At 38.3% G+C, this 24,302-nt stretch overlaps 1 protein-coding gene across 5 annotated transcripts in view; it reads right to left on the reverse strand.

Annotated features, from left to right (window-relative positions):
- Nucleotides 1-24,302, reverse strand: part of LOC139979071 (uncharacterized) — a 63,111-nt gene that overhangs the window by 16,607 nt on the left and 22,202 nt on the right. The window contains exon 2 of one of the 5 annotated variants that reach the window (XM_071989728.1): nucleotides 18,888-18,956. The exons of 2 other annotated variants lie outside the window; for them this stretch is intronic. The gene's annotated coding sequence lies outside the window, so the exon portion shown is untranslated. Of the gene's footprint in view, nucleotides 1-5,207; nucleotides 5,233-14,761; nucleotides 15,837-18,887; nucleotides 18,957-24,302 lie in introns of those variants that run through there. 2 more of the 5 variants (XM_071989727.1, XM_071989730.1) reach the window with 2 other exon arrangements.

Here is a 24,302-nt window from a genome sequence, read left to right on the forward strand (position 1 = left end):
TGGTTAATCAATGTCGAGAAATCCAACCTCGTGCCCACTCAATCGATCATATACTTAGGGGCCCGTCTCGACCTCGCCAGCGGCATGGTCTACCCGACGGCCGAAAGAACGGCAAGCCTAGTGGCCACGGCCAGAAAAATACTAGGCAATCGGAATACCCCAGCGCTCACGTGGCAGCGCCTATTGGGGAAGATGGCGAGCTTCACAGACCTTCTAGACCTGTGCAGACTCAGAATGAGGCCGCTCCAGCGGCACCTCCTCAAACACTATGCCCCGGATCGGTCGTCGGCGGCAACGCCAATCCCACTTCCAACGGGGCTTCGCCCGTTTCTCACGTGGTGGGCAGAGTCGGACAGGATCGCGGCAGGGCGACCTTTCCGGAACCCAGCCCCTACAACGTCGATCACGACGGATGCCTCCCTCAGCGGCTGGGGAGCGGTATGGGGCACACACACAGTTGCCGGCGAATGGGCGGAGCCCGAGAGGGGTCTCCATATCAATATTTTAGAGACGGAAGCGGTCCTGAGGGCCGTACGTCACTGGGCAACCCACCTAACGGGCCACACTGTCACGGTCCGGTCAGACAACACCACGACCGTGGCGTATATCAACCGTCAAGGGGGCACTCGATCCCTGGCCCTCCTACGCAGGACATGGGACCTGCTCGTCCTCTGCGACTCCCTTCGGATCGGCCTACGGGCGTCCCACCTAGCAGGGAAAGACAATATACTGGCAGACGCACTGTCCAGGGGGTATCTAGACAATGGGGAATGGGAGCTCTCCCGAACGTGGTCCGACCACATATTCCACCTGTTCGGCAGGCCGTCCGTCGACATGTTCGCGACGGCCAAGAACGCCAAACTCCCGACGTTCTGCTCCAGATACCACGACCCGCAGGCCTGGAAGACCGACGCCCTAGTCGTCTCATGGGCGGGCCTCTCCATGTACGCCTTTCCCCCACTGGGATTACTCCGCAGAATTCTCACGATGCTTCGGGACGTGGAAGCGGACATGCTTTTGATCGCACCTTGCTGGCCCAATCAAGCATGGTTCCCACTCATCATCGAAATGCTGGTGGACCTACCATACAAATTCCCACCGGCCGCCAAGCTCCTCTCCCAACGGAGCGGCCACATAACCCACCCCGACATCACGAGCCTCCATCTAGCTGCGTGGAAACTCTCCGGCTCTCGCTCCAGACAGCGGGGTTTCCACCGGAGGTTGCGGACATTGCAGTGGATGCCCGCCGGCAGTCCACGGTTAAAACATACGATTCTAGACTGCACCGATACTATGTTTGGGCCGGGGACAACGCTGCTGATCCCGTGGAGGCCTCAGTAGACCAGGTGGCGGCCTTCCTACTCGAACTCTTCCGAGAAGGGAAGCAAATAAGTACAATTAGAAATTACCGCTCCGCAATAGCAGCGGTTCACAGCGGATTCTCGGATGGCTCCTCAGTAGGAACCAACCCGGTCCTCCGCCAGGTCTTAAGGGGCATGTTCCACAGACGCCCTCCCAGGCGCCGCCTGGCCCCGTCATGGGCCCTCCACGAGGTCCTGACGACCCTTGCGGGCTCTCCGTACGAGCCGTTACACAATGCTCCATTGGACAAACTAACACACAAAACTCTGTTTCTGATCGCGGCCGCCTCTGCCAGGCGCAGAAGCTGTCTCCACGCGCTCACCCTCCAACGGGGGTTCACGAGGTTCGAACCAGGAGGAGTCAGATTACTACCTGACCCTCACTTCCTCCCAAAGAACCAATCAGTAACCTTTACCCCGAACGAGATCTTCCTACCGAGTCTGTCACAAGCCTCGTCAATCGCGGAAGACAAGCGCTGGTGCCCTGTCCGAGCCCTTAAGTGGTACATAGAGAGGACCAAACAGCTACGTACCTCGGACAGGCTCTTCATTTTACCGCGGTCGCCCTACACCCCGGCCTCAAAGGACACCATTTCACGGTGGATGGCCGACTTAATTCGTGCCCACACCCAGCCTGGGGAACCCGTCCGGGCGCACGACGTCCGAGGCCACGCCACGTCCAGGGCGTGGTTCCGGGGGGTTCCCCTGGAAGATATTATGAAGGCGGCGGCCTGGAAGACCCCGTCTTCCTTTGTCGCCTGTTATCTCACAAACACCCCTGCCACGGAAGGGGATTTTGCCCGAGCGGCCCTAGGTCCGCCGCCCGCGAGATCCTCGACCCACCGCCAGGGCTCCTGTGTCACAAATGCATAGGTTATATGAGGTGAGGGAGTACGCGCTGTGAATTCCCCAAACCTTAACCGGTTTGTGAATTAACGAGCGACGTACTCACCTCATATAACATCCCGACCCGCCTCCCCACTATGGGGGACCTCGCGGACGGAACCATACAACCACGTCGGATACCCTCCTCGGATACTAGGGGAACTGGCCACACAGATATGACCATGTGACGGCCTTTCCCCCCAGGAATTTTCGAGGGATGTCGTGGGGTCCCGCCTACACCCACCGACGACCCACTCTGGACCCACTTCGGGCCCACTCAGGACCCACCTGTCACCCACACCAGCCCACCTAGGGCCTCTTCAGGTGAGAATGTTTTTGGTTGTATCCTCGGGGTTTCCGCCCCTTGGTCGATCCTCTCCCCCTTCTCCGTCCGGTGCCGCACCATTGCGGCCTGGAAATTACGGAAGGGAGATGGCCACACTTACATACAGACAAATTGCCAGATGCTAGAGCGAGGTTAATACGGTAATGCATAGGTTATATGAGGTGAGTACGTCGCTCGTTAATTCACAAACCGGTTAAGGTTTGGGGATTATAGTCGTAGTGATATAAACTGGAGACAGACGCCATGCACTGTACTGTACCCTGTGTTCATCCACTGACTTATATAACACACATTCACTGACTTAAAATACATTCACTGATTTATAACACATTCGCTGAATGATTTATTCACCAAGTTACTGTACAGTATAACACAGTCAATTCTGTAATCATGGAATAATTTATCGAGTATTGCAAATTGCAATACGAAATGCCAAAAGATGTACATTATTTTTGTTGTTGTAAGAAAACAACTTAAGAAACTTCAAAACGGCTACACTCGTTTGAAAACTACTAAATTATTCCCTATGTATAAATGCACACGTACTGTATGTATGTTTTATGCATTCCCCCCCCCCGTCTATAGAATAATGTTCAAAACAGTCAATGTTCTCTGCCATTAAGAAATGTACAGTACTAATAAATATTTACAACAAAGTGCATCGAATGTGATTTAAATGAAACTGGCATACATTATCGTAGCATTTGACATTTTCAGCATAGTACATTAAGAAAGTAAGATCATATCGCCAAGCATGACAAGAGGGAGACAAGGAGGAAGATGGATGGATTATAACAACATCTTGAAGGACTACTCTAGTAACGTGTGAATTCCAACGTGATCTAAATCCCTCTAAGATACTCTATAAGAGGACAACTTTAAAATATCGTTTCTCTTTGTTATTTTCAGTACTTTAAACATCATATTTATGGGTTTTACAACTACTCTACATTCTCACAGAAGTTCCCTTACCGTACTTATCATGAATTACGATCAAACAGTTTTACTGAAGTAGCTTTTTAAGGACACCCATTTTAAGACAACAAGCCTCTCATTTAGCATATCCTGAAGAATATTTTTACATTTTATCTTCTTCATCATCACAATTCTGTAATTTACAAAGAAACGAAAGCAGGGACTTTTTTTTTAAGATACCACCCAAATTGACAGATTATGACCAAGGTCTCTATAAATCAGCCATTTCCCAGCAGTAAACGGAGTATTAAAGTCGCTAAAGAATTGCATAGTCAGGACTCAAAATCGCCTATTTATCATTTTTACTGTATCAACACTCTGCATATATTTCAATACTACAACTGTACATATTTACATATGAATTATTCATGAGCGTAGATATTTACATAATATATTCAACAACTATTGCTCCAGATCATACAATGGTAAAGAAAATTGCCAAATCAGCTGATTTCAACTTATTCAGAATGAAGGTTTGATGAGGCACCATAGTACACTATGTACAGCAAGTTCAAACTGTTTACCTTAAACGGTGAATTGCAATTGTTTCCTCTCATGAATTTATGTGAGAATTCGTGACCATGGTCTTGATCATTTTACCCGTCATTTAAATTAAAGCTAATGTATTCGTTGCCCCTTTAGAGCTGAGTTGTAAGAATGTATAAGAGTGTCATCCGATGCCGTCCCTGGTTGTTGGGTGCTGGTCCAGCTTTCTACAAGGACGATATGTGTCCAGGCATGTACAGTATGTCATGCTCGTATATAAAGAAGACATTGCACTGAATCTCTGGTCTAATGCCAGACTTAAATGCACACTGCATGGTACTGCAAATTTATTGCAGTAGCAAAACAAAAGTACAAGGAAAGTCGGGACAAGTTTCTAAGCAAGAAAACTAGATGCTTTCAAACTCAGCATCTATTATTATTATGATTATGATTATATTATGATTAAAATATGTATAACTATCTATGGGTTTTCCACTGACTTCATTAAGTCTCAAGATGTGCAAATATTTTTTCTTCCAAAAAACAAACAAATTTGTCAAATTCACTCATAGTGAACTCTATCCTACTTAAGGTAAAATAGATGAATATGAATGGATTAATTTGCTTCTTTTAATAGAACTCTCTCAGTTACTGGGTCATTCCATGCAATAACACTTAGTCAAATTTGGTGACATGGTGAATATGTCCTGATTACTCATGTGGCTCACTATGTACACTGACTTTTATAACTTTACCAAAAGGGTTGGTCAGATTTTACAGACGGCCTGTAACAACATTCCATTTTGAAGTATGTAATGCGAAAACATGTTATATGCTTTGTCACTTATCACACAAGAAATGTCTTACAAAGACAGGATTAGAAGAATGGATACAAAAAACAAATACAATTGAACCTAACATGATTTTTTGCAAATCACTTTCGGTTCATTACACAAGCAATGTATTATACATACAACACAGAATAGATAAAAGTGTTTGATACTCCACAGGTAATATTTAGCAAATAGTGCTCTCGACTCCTTCTTCAAAGGTTCATTAATTAATTAGTATAATCATGTGTATCATCAAACTATATTCGTAACCAGGATACTAACTGGTGTTGAGTATGTTAAGTACACTTGAAGTCAGCCTACCTCTGATATGCAGCACTGTGGATACAACGAGTACAAGTAACTGTCCGTATACATACAGTCTCATACTGTACCTGTATTAGAATGCACTGCCAAACATTATACCCAATATTGATTACAGTATGTTGCGTTCCAAGTTAAACTCCATCTGCAAAAACCTTATCGTGCTCACGAGGTTCTACTGTGTAATCTCCTTGATTTCTCCTCTAGTACGATTATACAGCAAGCGGTTATCTTGGTACATACTGTATATACGCAGCTATACATATATGAACGTGTTTACGTGAAATTGATAGTATCGAATCTAAAATGTACAGGTACCCCTACGACGTATCCCCATTTCTAAGATTCATCGGTTCACATGCACCTTTAATAATTCTAATCATTTCAAAGGGTTCTGCAGGTTGGAATGCTTCTCTTCTTGCAAAGATATATATACCCGCCACAGTGACGACGATTGGCTCCATAAATCCTTGCCACGATAATTATAACATTACATGCAAGGTACTTTTAGTGTTGACCATAGCTGCCAGGAAGGATATTTGCACCAAAGTGAACCTTTATGTACAGTATCAGAAATTTTAAACATTTGAAGTTATCCAGCGTAGAAGGTTCAATTGAGACTTTCCACCCCAGTTGACATTTGACCTCCACAGGAAATAATATGGTTCTTGTGCTATTTATTTAAGGTTCAATCTACATGTACAGTACAGTACCATATACAGGTATTTGATGCTTTAAATCCAAGCTCTAATTTTGAAACTGAATTTTTTTACAAGGTTTGGCTGCTGTACTGCAGTTCACAAGATGAGACTAATATGAGTTGATATTAAGAAATCCCTCTATTAAAGTTAGGACTGTTTAATACTGTATGCTACTATAGAAGGTGTCCCGAAGACAAAATATTGAGGACTGAATCCGGTTCTTTATTTTTAAAGACTTACTCATAAATCGTTGTGTGGTGGATATATGCAATTCTAGATTGTAACGATTCTAGAAGATGAATAAGTCCTTTCAATTGTTATATCTTATTTCTAGGTAACTCTCGGTAGGTTTTGAAACATTGCAGACCAAAGTTAAAGAGGTTGCTTTAAGCTAGAACCTTCCATTTACGGAAAGCTGTGCTGTTTTTGTAATCACTATGATATTGAACAGCAAAGCTAGAAAATATTAACAAAAGTTGCATTGTCATTTGTATTGCACAAACTGCCCATTGTGCGTATGTACCGTTGTACATACGTACTACTTACGTGTAGTGTGAATTGCAAATTTAATACATACATACAAACCTGAAAAAATAAAACCGGGTCATGTAATACTCATTATTATTATTATGTTTTTTTATTAATCTTCAACATTTTTTGTTCTTTTCAATATCAAAACCGCAGGACTGTTGCCAAGGTTTCAGATAGCAGGCCTGCATATTAGAACAATTCCATTTTTTCTGCTCTTTTTTTCCTCATTACTTTTCTTTTGTTTCATTCTTCATATGACTTACAGTTCATTGAAATAAAGAGATATTGTTAATGTACCATAGAATGCCACAAATCTATTGATTATTGGATGATCTGTAATTAAACTTTTTGCACCTCAAACAAAACACCAGAAAATTTTGGGAAAACATCCAACATACAGTAGTGAACCTTGAATGTTTCGGAAGACTCTTTTGAACAGTACTTTGACAAATCTTGTGTTTGATAAAAACGAAAAGCTGTCTCAGAACCCACAAAATTTCAATATATAACAGATGCAGGCAAAAAACTCCATCCATGCTTAGCATACTTTAATATCAACAGTGAGGTTAATATACCTTTGCTGTACCATCAAGTTTAAGCAAAGGTATAGTTAATACCATATGTTGCAAACTGCTCATACCATTGTTGAAAAACACTTCAAACAACTGGCGATTTCCTGCCCGTGTTGGTGCAGCGAACACATCGAGCATGCGAAGCGTGCGAGGTATTTGGCATGGGGACCAGGGGCCCGCCCTAGGGCCCTGGTGGGGGTGGGATCCCTTGTCGTGGTCCAGGGGGAAAAGAAAACGTTGGTATATTTGCGTGTCTGGCGATAAAAACAATCGTAAGTGTTGATGAAAATGCTGGTAACTTTTCAAAGTTAGAGAGTTGCTACAATATGATGAAATGTAATAAAAACAAAGGATATTATATCTTTCTTACATTCTTTTAAAAGTGTAACTTAGTACGAAACTTGCGATATTATGAACAAACATCATTCGGCGATACTCCGTTTCTAGACTGCCACACACTGAATAACATGTACGATAAGCATATAACAACTGCTGTGCAGTGGTCTTATGTTGGGCTGTGACCTGCATAAAAGACTATGGTACACATGCTGTGCCTTTTGGGTTACGAAAATCTTCTCATGCTTCCAGAACAGTTCCTCATCACACTAGATGGTTTTATCTAGTACGTCATAACTGAACGGCCATTCATTATCTTATACGTAGCACAGGTGCATGTTAGACTAGACCACTGCTGACATGTGTACATTTATAAGAAACAATCGGTACAAAGGTCAACTCGTGTAAGTTCGCTCTGGGGTCTTTCATCCGAGAGCGGCGATACTTTACACTTTGCGCAGAGATGTTGTATACAATTTGTAATGCATGTGATAGCCAAATCATCAAACTAATGAAACACTGGGGAAGGTAGCTAGAAGAAAACCATTCGAAATGAAGTCAAATTTATAGGAAAGAAAACGCTTATTCAGTCTGCGTTTAATAACCATACAAAAACAAAAATAGAAATAAATGTGAAATGCAATACTTGTTCAAACCATTTCGCGCGAGGATGATTATAAAAGTCAATATAACTGCGATCTTCCTAATCTGTGCCGTGGCTGTCCATGTGACCTTGTAGTCTGCGAAAGTAGTCATTGACATTGCCCTTCTTGGTAGGTTGGGAACACACTCGTTGCCGTACTCGTTGTAATTGCGATTGACATTGAGAGCACTGCTTTCTGATTAATTTCCTTTAGTTTTTGAAACTTTTCAGGTAACATTTTACTTTGGTTTTACCCTTTTTTCTTCTTTTTTCCCCCGATTTATTCCCCCAACTTTTTTGCTTTAGCCAAGCTGGATTTCCTGCGAGCATCACAGAATTTGCATGGTTCGCAAGTTTTTCCAGCCCTGCTACGAAGTTTGTTCAATTTCTACAGAAAGAGTTTCTTCTTCTTAGTTTTTTTTTTTTCTGAGTTTTTTTTCTTCTTAGTTAATTTGATCTACATTATAGATTGAATAGTCAAACTAAATTCAACTAAAAATTGGTAACAGGTCAATTAAAGGCAGTTTTGAGTTCGGTCACCAATTTTACCAAATATTTTTGAATAGAAGATTGCCATTGATGAGACAACAACAACAAGAACAATGTTAGACTTTTCTACTTTTCACAGTGCTTAGTTCTCAGTCGGTCTGTGATAAACTGAAATTAAATCAGAGTCTGTCATCGTAAATAGTGTCACTGAGACACAGGCGCGTAGCCAGGGGGGGGCGAAGGGGGCGACCAAACCCCCTTGAGCATATTTGTTTGTATGTTTTTATAATATCGCTAGTAATTTCAAAATAGAAAATGCTTAGATGCAACTTACAAGGCCTGGGAAGTGCCATTTCCAGTGATCTGGGAGGCATGGTGGCGCTACGCTTAGATAGTTTGCAGAGCCATATATACGGCTCTGATAGTTTGCCTACAGGTTGGCCCCTCCCTTGACAAATTCCTGGCTACGCCCCTGCTGAAACACTTTTCACATTAGTACTGTACATGTACAGTACTGTAGTAATCAAATTATTGTAAAAAGGAAACTATATTTTCCTTTTAAATTCTGAAGTTTACTTTTCATTACTTGGGAATTCATCTTGGTTTGCTAACTTACTGTTAGATTATGATGTTACTCACAGTCTATTTATTATGGGACTTTCAGTTTCCAAAGGACTCAAGTAATTTATCAACTTTGAAAGCAGAGTAGAAGTACTAAAAATTACAATCTATAGGTAGAAAATTGATAACTGTAATACCTGTAAATTGTAACTTGATCAGGATATGTACAATAACTGTTGAATATTTGAATAACTATATTCCCTATATGTAGAAAGTAGAGATCAGGATATCTATTTTGAATAACTATATTCCCTGTAGGTAGAAAGTAACTCGATCAGGATATCTATTTTCTATAATTATACTCCCTATAGGTAGAAGGTAACTGGATCAGGAGATCTATTTTGAATAATTATACTCCCTATAGGTAGAAGGTAACTGGATCAGGAGATCTATTTCAATAACTATATTCCCTATATATAGAAGGTAACTGGATCAGGAGATCTATTTTGACTAATTATACTCCATATAGGTAGAAGGTAACTGGATCAGGAGATCTATTTCAATAATTATACTCCCTATGGGTAGAAGGTAACCGGATCAGGAGATCTATTTTGAATAATTATATTCCCTATAGGTAGAAGGTAACTCGATCAGGATATCTATTTTGAATAATTATATTCCCTATAGGTAGAAGGTACAGTAACTCGATCAGGATATCTATTTCAATAACTATATTCCCTATAGGTAGAAGGTAACTGGATCAGGTTATCTGTTTTAAATACTAACATTACCTACAAGTAAAGGGAACTGGTTCATACAGTTCATCTATTTTCAATAACTTTGTGTTTATATTACCTACTGTACAGGTAGAGGGATTATTTTGAATAACTGCTGTACATATTACCTACGTACAGGGCAAAGGTCACTGGTTTCGCATATATCTATTTTGAATATACCTACATATATAGATAAAAGGTAACTGGTTTGATCAGCATGAATGTATATCTGAATTTACCTCTATTACCTATCTAGAGAGAACTAACTTCTTAATTACTACGAACCAACCCTGTGTGTTCCTACCAGGGGTCACACACTATTTGGCAAACTGTCTTGCTATCAAGGTAAATGATTTTTTTTTTATTATATAAATTCTACTAAAACATTCCCTTTGCCACATAACACTGTACAATAAATGTTCCATGTTACATTATAAATATTTTACAAGCATACAGTATATCAAGCTTACAAACCCATATATCTAACCAGTGCTAAACTACTTGCGTCAAGTACACAAATTCTCTACCGTCTAAATACCGTACTTAATCCATTTTTTATTCAACGTATCAAATTCGCACCAAAGCAGAATCGACCAGCAGTTCTTACTCTGAAAGTATCCAGCATACAGTAGCTAGGGTCACACATTTTCAGAAACGTTTAATAATTCATGGCAAAGGAGCCAGCAATTTTCTCATTTTTCTGCTATGTACTGAACAGTACTGTACAATCAGCAATGTTACATACACTTAACTATACTGTACTGCAATCATACACAACCACACACTGCCAGTAAGGTCATTGATAAACTATAAGAAGCAACAAAAGGATATAAGTGGATCCTTTAATCTTTAGACTATCAAAGAATTAGAAATTTGTAAATAGCCTGCAGGTTGTGCTACTGTACATTACATGGATCTACAAGTAGAGTATTTGATCAATTTGGAGGTCTTATAGATACATTATTGAAGTAGAAAATATAGTATGATCAAGGCATGCAGGTTGGGTTGACACAGCTTGGCCATATACAGTAGTCACAGAAAGGAAATTACAAAGTAGTAGCATGTTGTATTCAGATTATTATTATTATTATTATAGTTTTTTTTTTAATCCTTAGATTAAGGAACAATTGGTAAAGTTCTTGTTATGCCCCGCCCCCCCCCCCCCCTTTGACCCTCTTTGGCCCCTCTCCACTTGTTATAAGCTTTCAGACTGGTAAATATGGAAGGAAGAGGGCAGTGATTCAAAGAGGCATAGTAATTTATGAATGATCATCAATTCATCAAATGACTGGACTATGGAGTCTAATATACATCCCACTTGATTGGAAAAAAACGTGTTTGGCACCAAATGACTACAAAATTTGTCCAGGACAAACGGTTTCAAACGTCATTCACTGGTGCATTGTTATTCAAATTTGAAGTGAAAAAGAATATATGCTTTGGTTGGGTACAGAAATGATTAAATTTAACATTAAGGCCTACAGTACAGTCTGATGAGCTACATTAACCTCATCAATCCAGAAATGAAGGCCCAGCATTCCAGAGATTTAGCATGTTAGCATGTTTAGTATCCAATAACTTAACAAATCAGAATAGTTATAATTTTAATTTTAATTTAATTTATAGGTTTACAGTCTTGTTCAGGGCCAAGGCCTTCTCACACGACTTTACAACTTAACCCTGGTCACTGGTAACTTGTCACACCTACACACCAAAGTGTGCACAATTCAATCAATCTCTCCTGGGGCACCACAGTGCACCACAACCACGTGTCCCCCGGGGGACTTCCCATAGGGTGCAGCCACAGCCGCAAACAACTATATTTACAAGTTACCTCGCAAGTCCCCATTTATACACCTGGGTGAAGAGAGGCAATTGGAGTTAAAGCGCCTTGCCCAAGGACACAACGTTATGATCTGGCCAGGGCTCGAACCTGCAATCCTTAGATCACAAGTCCACTGCCTTAACCCCTTGACCACAACGCCCTTATAGAAACATTAATACTGGCAGTCAATTCCCCTCCTCTCTCCCCCCCCCCCCCCTTGGACTATATTAACATGTTAAGACTGAATATTCATCCTTTAGCTGCACCATACTGTACAGTATTCATAAGCAAATACTGTCGGTTTTTAAATATCACGATTCACTCGCCAAAATGTCAAACGTAGTACATTTTCTTATCGCCAAAGCTAAAATGCTACTCGCCGATTGTGAGTTAGCGAACGTATTTGTCGTGGCCTGCCGTACTGTATCCATAAATACTGTCAACTATGTTTCTGAAAGTACAGTGATTTTCATCACTACTTTTTGTTCAATATACACTTAGTTTATCACTCACTGGTGGTTTGTTCAAACAAGAAATGTTTTTTCCCCCTCCCCCCTTCCAACCCCCTCATATGTATGATGCAAAGTGCTCATAAGTGGAGCGTATACAGTAACTTTCAAGAGATTTAGACTTCCCCTACCCTCTGATATATACTATTGGTATATTCATACATGCCTACACCTTTGAAGTTGCCTTAATAGCTAAATTGTAAAACATTTGTTGAATTAAATAAAGACTATACAAAGTATTCGCTTCCCACCCCTCCCCCTCCCTCCCCCTTCCTCTCTACAAATAATCACAACGTAGAAGAAAGAAAACACATACTGTACGACCAAGTTTTGATGCAACAATTCCCTCCCCCCAAATGTATACAATATTTAAATGTATATAATATCCAAATGAGGGTCACATCCATCTGCCAATAAAGATTATCATCTCTTGTGCAATATTATTTTCTGTGACAGAGGTATAGTTAATCATTTATGTAGAGCCCATCTTCATCATCATCATCATCATACATAAAAGCCCAATTTTTTTATTCCTCTCTGTTGATACCAACTGGACTTTTATCATTGAACAATCAGTTGTTATCAGATTCATTACACTGGATCTAGTTCCATAATACAAACATTCAAGTTCATAGTCCCTATATGCATCATCACAGAAAGTCAATAATTTCTTTGTAAGTATAGTACTACTCAGGTGATTGCATGGCATAGATTTGAACTAAGTGATAATGAAGGTACACGTGGCATAATGACTGTAACTAAACAATACAGCTCTAGAAAAGCATTGTATGATCTGCAAGGCACTGGCAGTCACTGTTCACCACTCGAATGCAAATATTTACAATTAGCTACAATACAGTAACTAATGACATATGTTGGTGTAAACCATGAGCAAATATTCAGTTGAATAGCGCATGAATCATGGTCGTCGATCCCTTTCAGAAAATTAACAAGATGGAAGGCATTGTATACAGTATAAACAATGTACTGTACTGAATTTATATAGGTACTGTATGTACAGTAGATGAGGAGAGTGCATAAACAGGCTGGAGACAGGTAAGGGAGGAGCGAAGTAGAAATGAAAGATATGTACATCGAGAAGAATGAAGAGATGAGAAGACACTGTTAATGCAAGGGTGAGAATGGAGATGGAATGGGAAATTGAAAGATCTATATGGGAAAGTGATGGGACAATAGGGGATGGAGAGAAGGGATGATAGGGACAAGGTGACAAGAGGGATTTGTTAGAGGTGTTATTGAACAGAAAGTGAGAGATGGGGGAGGGGGAGGGGGGGGAGAAAAGTAAGATGAGAAAATTAGGTACAATGAGAGATTGGAGAGAGGAGAGGAGAGAGGCAAAAATACGAGGGTGCACAGATGGATGTGTGAGAGAAAAGGCAAAGTTAGTTGAGGGGAAAGGAAAGATGACAAAAAGAAAGTGGGAGGTACAGTATGAGGATGGGTGGGAAGGGACAAAAAATCCCCCTATCCCAGTGTCCATTACCAGGAAAATGGAGTTGGATGTTTAAAGACAGAGCAGGATGGCAATAAATAATGAGAGGGAAGAGATGCAAGAAGGGGGAGACGACAAAAAGGAAGATGAGGGATAGGTTGTGGGGGGGGGGGAGGGGGGAATGAAAGATGGGAAAATGGGAAGGTATATCTGAGGAATAAAAACTGTTAGGTTAGGAGAGGAATCTGTCATGAATTTGTGTTAGCCTAAGTCTCTCGGAATGTACACTACTTTTAAACTCATATTAGTACAGTAACTTTTAACATGCTCAAATTTCCAATACTAATCACTATTTTCAGCTGCACTTTATGATCGGATTGATTAACCTCGATCATGTCATGCATAATACTCACACATTATAACGGTTACAACTGGACATCACTCGAGAAAGAGGATTATTGCAAAAAGCTTTCAGTATTACTCCTAAATGAGACCAGGGGCATACATACAGTACAGGGCATGGGGAGAGGAGGGGTTGTGGTAAATATAAAAGGAATTCCTGCTTTCTTTAGCTTACTCTTCCAATTGCTGCTTGTCCAGTCACTGAAGTGGGTCTCTTAGAAGGTACTCCGTCTTAAAGAGGTACTCCGCCCTAAAGAGTTATTTCGTCTTAAAGAGGAACTCCGTCCTCAAAATCGCTCTACAGCACCCTTTAACAATGGTTAAGGTACACAACTCAAACAGACGGAGTTACAGTATTTACTTTTATAGTTTATAATCCAAATTTATGTGTCCTGCAAATTCAATGAACGTCTTTCGTCAATTTCCTTTGCAATCGATAGAACTGTATGTCTAATTTGAAATTTTAATCTTTCCCGGGTACAATTGTGACGGACTTGAGTGAGAGATAATTACTGTTATGTTCTCGAGCTCCTTGTCTGTAGCAGTCGAGCCAGGGGGAGCTACGGAGTACCGAAGTCGACGTCAAGATTGGAGTCTGTACAACCCCAAAATGCAGCTCAAAATTAGTATGGTTTAAAAATTGCATTTATAATCAAGTCTAGTTAAAATAACATATCTGGAGAATACACAACATGGTATGTATCTGATGCCTCTCCAAAAAATGCTACGTAAAACATAAAACAGCAACACACTTACATGTTGGTAACAAGGAGATGATAACCCGGTAAAGAGCTTCCTCTCTCAACAAGTGGAAGATAATCCATGGTGAATATTCATTTTAAAGATGCAGTCTAAAACTGGGATTCTTGATGCAAAACACTTATATTTAACACTGGATATGCACAGCAAACCAATCACTAACACCACCACAGAAATAGGATCCATACAATGAACCTTCATACACAGTCATATGATTTTTAAAACACTGTAACCGCACTTCATTAGACATTGATTTCCATTGAATATTAAATACTTCACACATGATACTGTACATGGATAAAATCACTGACTATCACTACAGTACTGTATCTTCAGGACACTATTAAGTTTAATACAGAGTATTAATAAAAACCCTCATAATTTGTAAAGATCCTTTGTTTGCACTCCCAGCATTGGGTTTTTTGTGTACACGGTTGATTTCCAGTTACTGAAAGCAATATCGATGGCACACTGAAGTAAAAAGTGCAGGTCATAGCACACACAGGATAAAATATTCATTCCAGGCTCTGTCGTTTACTTTCTGTTGGATTTCACAAAGGACATGCATACATACTGTACTACAGTACACAAAACTCAATGCACTACTAACAGTTAATTCAACAAGCTGCATTAAGGCAATTAATCTTACAAGTCAAAAACTTTACTGCTGTTAACCTTCTTTGTCTCTGCACTGCATTAAGTTTTTTCATGTCCGAAACTCTTGACGTGTTTATCGCTCTATTGAAAGTACCTCAAGTGAACTTCCAGTATCTACAAACAATTTGATCCCAAAAGAAACTACTGAAGATAAAAAAAAATTAAAAAACGATACAATTTTTAGTTTCTTTTAAAAGTAGCAATCTCAAAGTTACGTATTATCACGGTATCTTTATTTTATGACTTCTTTAAAGGTGCTCTCCTTTTATTTTTATTTTCTTTCTTTTAAACGTTAGGGATATTTGAATGCATGTAGATGCAGCACTTGACTACAGAGCTTAATACTGTACACCAAAACATGTACTGTAGCAATTACAGTTATTATGTATACATTGATTCATTTACTTTCGATACAAATTAGTTACAGTGTACAAGTAGCCCTGGGCATATTACACGCAAACTTACAGCATACATACATACATATCAGTTACAATTCAACAAGTTTTGACTTGTATATATATACTAAATATATTGTGAAGGCACTGCTTGACAGTATCTTACATACATACATGCTTTTCTCACCAAAACATTTCATTGTCACTATTCTTCAGAAATTTTTTGAAATTTGCCACTTTAATGAGCTGCATTTTTTCACTCTTGAAATGTTAAATAATTCCTTATCAACCTCTAACAAAATCATTGGTTAAGCAAAAAAATGCTGATGATAATTTAGGTATATTAATATGGGGTGTGGGGGTAGGAGTGGGGTGGGGATGGGAAAGAGTCAAAATACTGCAAAATAGATCATACCACTGCATAGTAAATAATTCAGGATGTACATACAGCTATTCATTTGTGTAAATTACTGTATGATAGTCGCTTACCATGTCATTATGGCCATAACACTAAATATTGTTAGGGCAGGTCAAAATGTTTTGAAATAACTTGTACTACAGTACTGTACAGCTTACGATCATATTTAGGGTGCTCTTTAGTGGATAAGCAGTTTGCAAACGGTCTTTGTTTTAATATTTTGAACTAGTAAATTATGGCCAAAACACTATATTAAGGTCATTAAGTATCCCTCCCAAATACACTGGACAGTTTGATAACGGTCATTCAAGCTCAAATTTCAACAACCCTTTTACTGCCACCCATAGAGTAGTTTAGTTGTATATCCATACTTAGTGAATTGTCTACATTGATAATTTTTAAGTTATGCTAACTTGTAGAATCAGTATCTTCAAGAAAGTACGTTTGAAGAATTTTTTGCACACTTGCATTTGTGGCTAATATTGATGACCTTTAAGAGGACAGGGGGGTTCAAAATATTGCAAAGTATGTATATGAGTTTTTCAGGATACTATGCAACGTTGATTTCCTTAAAAATACCTCCAGTTTATTTTGTAATTTATGATCATTTAACACTATCAGAGCAGGTCAAAAGACGGCAAATATACTCTCATATCCTCGGCCTCCCACTCAAAATTTTCAATATGCAGATCCATATTCTGATAAGCCAGAAAATACTGTGACAAGTTGCCAAAAATGTACTGAATTGTCTTTTTCAAATTTCATGAAATAAATGGATCATGATGTGGGTATGGACCACTTGGGAAGCTCTCATCAGTTTATTAGAGTTGTGAAGATGGCATGTAAATGCAGCAAAGAGGATATTTTGGCCTCTAAATTACCCATCAAATGTCATCTGACTTAAAAGAGTCCTAACAGTTGTAAAGATGGCATGTAAATTCATGAAAAACGATAATTTGGCTACTAAATTACCCATCAAATGTCATCTGACTTACTGTATGCACCCCATCTTATAATATTACCCACATATTACCGACAGTACAGTAACTGAACAATACTCCCCACTGACACATTTGGTTTTCTAACTTAAAAGGTACTCACTGTCCGGAAATAATCTGGGGATTCAGAATCACCCACGAGAATACTTTTCAAAACATTTAGCAAATTTTAGGACACTAACATTTGGGGCAAAGTACTGTTCACCTTTAAGGTACTGGAAGTGGATAGGTAAAACACCGATTCAAATGTCCAGGATAACAAAGTGACCTGTTGGAGTCATGTGGAATCATAGTTTCACCTGAGAGGTGCTGGAATACAGAATAGCACCTAATTTTGTGACAATTTTCAAAGTACTTTCCAAGGAAGAGGTCAGTTTGAAATGTTTAAATACAGTCTAAGTAGAATCGGGAAGACATTTCTTCTATCAATGTTAGGTAGTCAAATCCCTCCTGAGCCCTTCTGTTAAAGTCCAGAGAATATTTATACATGAGACATAGGTTTCTTCGTACAGATACAAGGTGGTATTTTTATCAGCAATCGTCATGCAGGAAAGGTATTACAGCTAGAAATGTCGAGCAGATGTTTTTACGCACTGTACTATACAGAGTGTAAGCTGTTCCACAATGTACAGAATATACAGAATTGATATCTGAGTCTGAATGTTGCCATATCAAATAATGCAACAGGAGACAAGTGGAACATTCAGCAAAAATAACGAATCAGCCTTTCCTGTTTTTCTGAACATCATAAAGAACAGGATCACTATGAATTCGAGCAAAGTGGCAAATTCCTTCTTCGTATCTTATTAATGCCGACTAACATCGTGTGTTATGTGCAGCAGTGTCTGATCGTCCCTTCATCCGGGTCTATCACTTTAGTACAGGCACAAATCAGTCTGAGTCTAATGGTGGGCGCACTGGAGTAAACCTACATGGCTGATCTATATACTGTACAATCATGATCTTGACCTTTTCACATTTGAGTAATATGCACTTTTGGTCAACATTTTACAACTAATGTGGTAACGATTACGCCAATATATATTAATTCATTACCTCATATTAAATTTTACTATCAAATTCCCTTCCTCATAAAACCACATACTAGGAACCATAGGTAATCCCTGACCCCCTTTTTTGTTTTTGTGGCTGAGGATCAATTGAAAAGAGCCAGGAGTTTTAATGTCCCACCAATGTAGCTCTCTAAATCAAATATTAGTTATTTGCAATACTATAAACTAAATGATATGTAAATGTTGTTGCTTTTAAGATAACGTGAGATCTATTGTACAGTTATAGGGGTGCTCATCACAGAGTTATTACTTAAACCAAACTCAATCAGAATCTGAGAACTTTCCTTATAATGTAGAACACAAACTAATGATAGAATCTTTCGTAAATTTCGGCAAATACATCTTCAAAAGACACCTGACCTCCACCCAAAAGTCATTGTTCCCCGAAAACCAACAGTTCATGAGACTCGCCAAAGCTGAACGTATTGACTTACTGTAAGCTGTTGACGAAGGTATCCATATTCTGGAACGTTGCCAACCTCAAATGCAACTGAAATCAACCAAATTATTCTCAATCAAGAATGCATAGAAATACTTTGTAGACATTCAATATGAGAGTCACCACATCGATAGTTGACTTACTGTACGACTATTGCCATGGACGCTTCGCCACTGGTATCTTCCAGTACCTTAAAAGTACTTAAGCTGATCCTTGAAGTGAAAATATAAAGAGGGTCAACTATAAACACAATGATTCACCTATCCCTATTGATGTATGTATGTATGTATGTATATATATGTATGTACGTACGTATACATATACAGTATATATATAGATGATTATTCTGTATGTACTTGGAAATTCTTGGCCAATTTCCAGTTTGTAGTCTTTGTTTCATTCTGGTATTAAATATACTACCAGCAATATTAACAAAACCTAGCTATCAGTTCATTGAGCTGTGCAAAACATCCCTGGCACTGCACACTGTATAAGAATTATTCAGTCCTAATACTATATATACCGAATGGCTTTATAAATATGAGTTAAATAGTTATCAGACTCTATATGTAAAGTGAATTTACTATAATTATTGAATTTTCCAGAGAAGTCGACAATGAATTTGAGGTCAGTTATGTGAATAAGTACTTTTATTGCCACACACTTCTCTACAGTTGGATCATGTTGTACAACTTGTGCTGGACTACAGTGCTGTAGTGTTCACAGAAATGTTGTTATTATGGTTTTTTGGCTGATCAAGTGTACATAAATTGTAGATTAATCTGAGCATGAGTATTACTGTACCAACTGTACATGGCTATCACCTATACTATTAGTTCAAAGCCTTAAAATTTCAACTCTGAAAATTAAGGTGAACTGCACAGGTCTGAAGTGATCATGAATGGATTCTCGAGAATACTCAATAAAACATTCATCTTGAAAAACTCTGAGTTCAGTGTGAGATATTACTATACAGATCTATACGTGGTGTGGCCCAACACTAACAGTGACGTTTACATTAACCATTCACACAATAACAACTGTGTCATGAATACAATTTTTTTTCTTCAATTGCAGTGTTCAAGCATGGATCTTTAATGTTTAACTATGTAGTACATACATGGTGCATACAAACAGATATTAGTCTTGAAAGTGATCAGATCATCAATGACTTACTTTAAGACTTCTGTTGCCACTGAGAAAAAAAATGTGTACATTCAGTCAAATTTGCTATAACTATGGAACAATAACTGGCTTGCCTGAAGAAAAAGATTTTATCATTTCTTCAAAGCCACTTTAATGCTTTACGAAACATCAAGTGATTTGAGCCAAATTATATATATATACTGTACTGAACTATATTTAGACAAACAATTTTGACCTATAATAGTAAAAGATAATGCATCAGGCCTCAATATTCATACTACTCATTTGGTTTAATGCATGCAGATTTCTCTGTTTGCCAGTTAGGAAAAAAGGCACTTGCATTTTCTGTCAGAAGGCATGAAGAACATTATCAACTCAGTATCATCAAAATCAGCAAAAATTTGACATGGTTTTTGAACCTTGTATAAACCCCTAGATCTTTTACTGCATACAGTATTATCAGCAAACATTATTCAGCTGTTCTCAATTCCCATAAGCCTGAAAATGCTACATTTTTCATCATAACTAAGTAAATAGGCAATTTTTTCTTGTAAATTTATGCAAAATTAATTATGCTTATTATTAATTCAGAAAATGCAAGTTGGCATTTGATTTTTTCAGCAAGTACATTTTCTGTGCACTGGCATTTCTTAGCAACTGGCTAAACATAATTCTACCTGGCCTGATTATGGATGTAGTTTGCATGTTACATGGCAACTTGGTTTTGGCATGTTCAGTATAAAGGACCCACATACTGCAATGTGTACATGCCATTTAAATAGTTTAGTTTTTGAATGGGATTGCCAGTTACGTTATCAAATACAGCAACACTGTTCAATTTTATAGACCTGTAATAATGATGTTCAGTCCTTGAGAAGTGATTGTACTTTAAAAATGACACGCTATGCAAATCTGAACCAGCGATTCTTCGATGCCTGTAGAAGACAAGGAAGTTTTGTACTCGTTCAACCATTGCTAAATATTTTTTTTTTTAAATGGTTATATTTTCAAAAATTAATCTACCACAGGTCATTAATTTTTGGTTCTACAGTACATGTATACATCTTTCCTTTTCCTCTTCTTGTCAAAAATCATAAAATATGGCAAATATTTCAAGTTTCCCACTATATACACGTGTACAGTTTGAAGTTTGATTTTGTTGTGCTTTTCCATATTCAGTCATCACTTGTATCTAAGTTCAATATTTATAACTCATTTGGCTCAAGTACGTATTCTGATGAAATCAAGTTTTTGTTTGTCATTACAATGTCACCAAGAGGATAATTGTTCATTTCAAGAGACATTATGTCCCTCTGGGATGACTACTGTAGATGGCCAAATGTAGAAAATTAGCCCTAATGTACAAAATGGTACAGTAATTTGTATCTTCATGGGAAGCTGTGTACATAATGTTATCCAGGAAGAGGATCAGTCTGTTGTGCAAATCAGAACATTACAATATAATAACAAAATTGTGGATGCTGTAAATTTGCAGAGGGTGTAGCATGTTCCAAAGACAATAAAATATTGCTCACTCTGAAGAATCAAGTTATTTTCAGGAAGTAGAATTTACCTTCAAGATTTGTCAATCATTCATACCGTGCTTACAAGGCTTCCAATTAAGGATATCTGTTGGTCTAAACTAGCCTTTCACCTCTACGATGTTGACACGATTTTGCTTCTTTTGTAAAAACTCAATACTGGGCATCCACATACACAAAGTATCAGGTTTTTGCAAGTTTTCCTTCTTGAGATATCTTGTTTACTTCAGCAGCATGTCACTCACATACATACAGTACACACATACACCATCCCGATCACAACGGCTACAATATTGTCAAAAACAAAGTGCATTTCGTTTCCCGTTGCACAATATTACATGAAAACCAATATCCCATAGGCAGGAGTTTAAGGTCACACAAGGAAGCTTTACAAATCTTGAATTACCAAATCTGTCAAACCTCCAAATGAAAAGGAAGTATCTAAACAAGTTTAGCTAAATTGATATACGTACAGTGCTAAGTTAGAACAAAATATCATATCTATTGTGTCTTTAGAAGGTCACATATATACAGTACAAACAATAATAGAACTTCTCAATAATGGAACTTCACTACTGCAGTACCCTTATTTTGCAGTCTTACAGCATTGTTATAGAAGTGTTATTTATAATGATAAGCACAAAACAAGAATACATGTATTCCAAACGGCACCACAGAATGGTAATCTACTAGCCAACTGAGTAAATAATACAACTGAATCATAGATCGTTCAAAGATGACCCACATTAGATGGATGTTAAAACTAAGGTTATATAAAACATTTGGGATTCCAGTGAAATTCAAACACCAATTAGTAAAATACTACAGCATGAACTGTCTACACATGTACTCTGCCTCCTGTTCTAAAGACACATGTTATGTAATAAAATGATGTGGGTTTGTTGTGAAGATTTGCTGAACATGAACATTAATTACCCAATTCCTTAATGTTGTGAAATACCATCGTAGTAGTAACACATGCACTCTACACTGTAGACAGGTACACAAAAAATATTGTTGAAGCTCACTGTGTCCAACCAAAAACCCCTCCTCCAAGACTGTGCATGTCTGGGGTTGTACATTTCATACGGAAGTTAGTGGTGAATTGTCAATGGTACAGTATCAAGCCACAAGATTCGGCTAGTAACTGGCAAAATGCCAGTGGATAATTTACAGTTTGCCGAAGAAATTGTTGTCAGTAGATATTAAGAACTTAATCATGTTGTAAAACAATTTACAAAATGGAAGTCCAAAGATCGCATGATTTCCATACAGTACCGAATTTGAAAGCATTTACTGCATACCATAGGGAATATTCATGGGTTGCTCTCCAAAACCTGTACAGTAACTAATGTTTGTTGTTATTCAGGAAAATGCCAGTGAGAAGTTAGTTTCAGCCAGTAAATCTTTTAGTCATGTGGGTATATTGTATCAAGTGGCAGATATTGTAGAATTTGAGACCATTATACAGTAAGTGTATTGTATCTGGATCTGTTGAAAGTTGCTGTCTTTTGTCCATGTTTACATATTTAAATACTGTACATAAAGTAATAGTATTCTGATTATGGGAGATTTAGGAAGAAGGTTAAGTAAATACTAGATCAACTGATTTGAATGTTTAAATGGTACCCATGTATGTATGTATCCATAATTGTGTGATACATCAAAGCTATTGTATACATGGACAAAACTCAATATTACTACTTTGCAGGTTAACCTGAACTGATAAGTGGCATGAGATGTTGTGGTTTACTTTAATAACAAGAATAGGTATAGTACCTAGACATCTTCATAGGGGATCAAAAGAAGAAAGAACAAAAAGTTTAGCATAAATACAAATCGTGTTTCTTATCTGCACTTATTTTTATTTCCATGTTATTTCTATACTGCTGAAAATGCTAGACTCACTCTTTAACCGATAAAAAAAAAACTTCAATGAACATTCTGTTACTCAAGCCTTTATTAGATTACTCTTGGGTTTAGTACTCAATTTTTACAACCTGATACACTTTTGGAGAATGCAGGCCACTGCATTCAAGATTAAAATTTGACTAGCATAAAGTCTACTAACTATTTAGCAACTGTACAAGCCTATCAGTGACAACTTATCAGAAATGTTGCTGAAAATCCATCATGGTTGCTATTTTGTAGGAATGATACTTAGTAGTAGGCTTAGGCATTTTTATGTAAATATTAATGTCCTTCATAATTCCTGTGAAGTTGTGATGAAGCAACAGACTATGAAGTACCTGAAACAAAAACTACAACCTCCAGAGTAAGGGACAAATAGCCAAGGCCTGTATGCAAAATGCTTTAATAAACTAAAACATGTATATTGGGCTGGCTGAGAAAAGAGGCATTCCTGTTCCCTGTTCAGTCCGAATGTAACAGTCTGGTTGTTAATTTTTTGAGATATAATTCATACCCTGGACTAGTAGTAGGCCTAACTGACTATGCTAATCTTAGAGTGAGTAACTTAGACTTAGAGGGATGACATAGGACCATTCCCTTAAAATGTTGACAATATCATCTAGGAGTTCTGGTCCAGCATTCTATATGTTTGAGATAGTACATATGATTAGTCTAAGGGCTAACACTGTGCTGCACCTATACTAGTATAACATGTCATGACTTATGGATTCTTCTGTAAATAACCTAGCATAAATTGTGTAGGTTCGCCAAAAACTGACAGAAGCATGCAATGAGACCCTGAAAAACGATTGCAGTTTGATACTTGGGTAATCCTACACAAGCACGCCTAAAATGGAAGTATTACTTCTAGAACTGACATGTAACCCCAATGAAGGTATCCCATGTTTCCACTGTGAAACGTTCTCATAATCTACCTTCAGCAACTAACTAGTAATGATA

Source organism: Apostichopus japonicus, chromosome 13 (genome assembly GCF_037975245.1).
Source record: "Apostichopus japonicus isolate 1M-3 chromosome 13, ASM3797524v1, whole genome shotgun sequence".
Lineage (NCBI taxonomy): Eukaryota > Metazoa > Echinodermata > Holothuroidea > Aspidochirotida > Stichopodidae > Apostichopus > Apostichopus japonicus.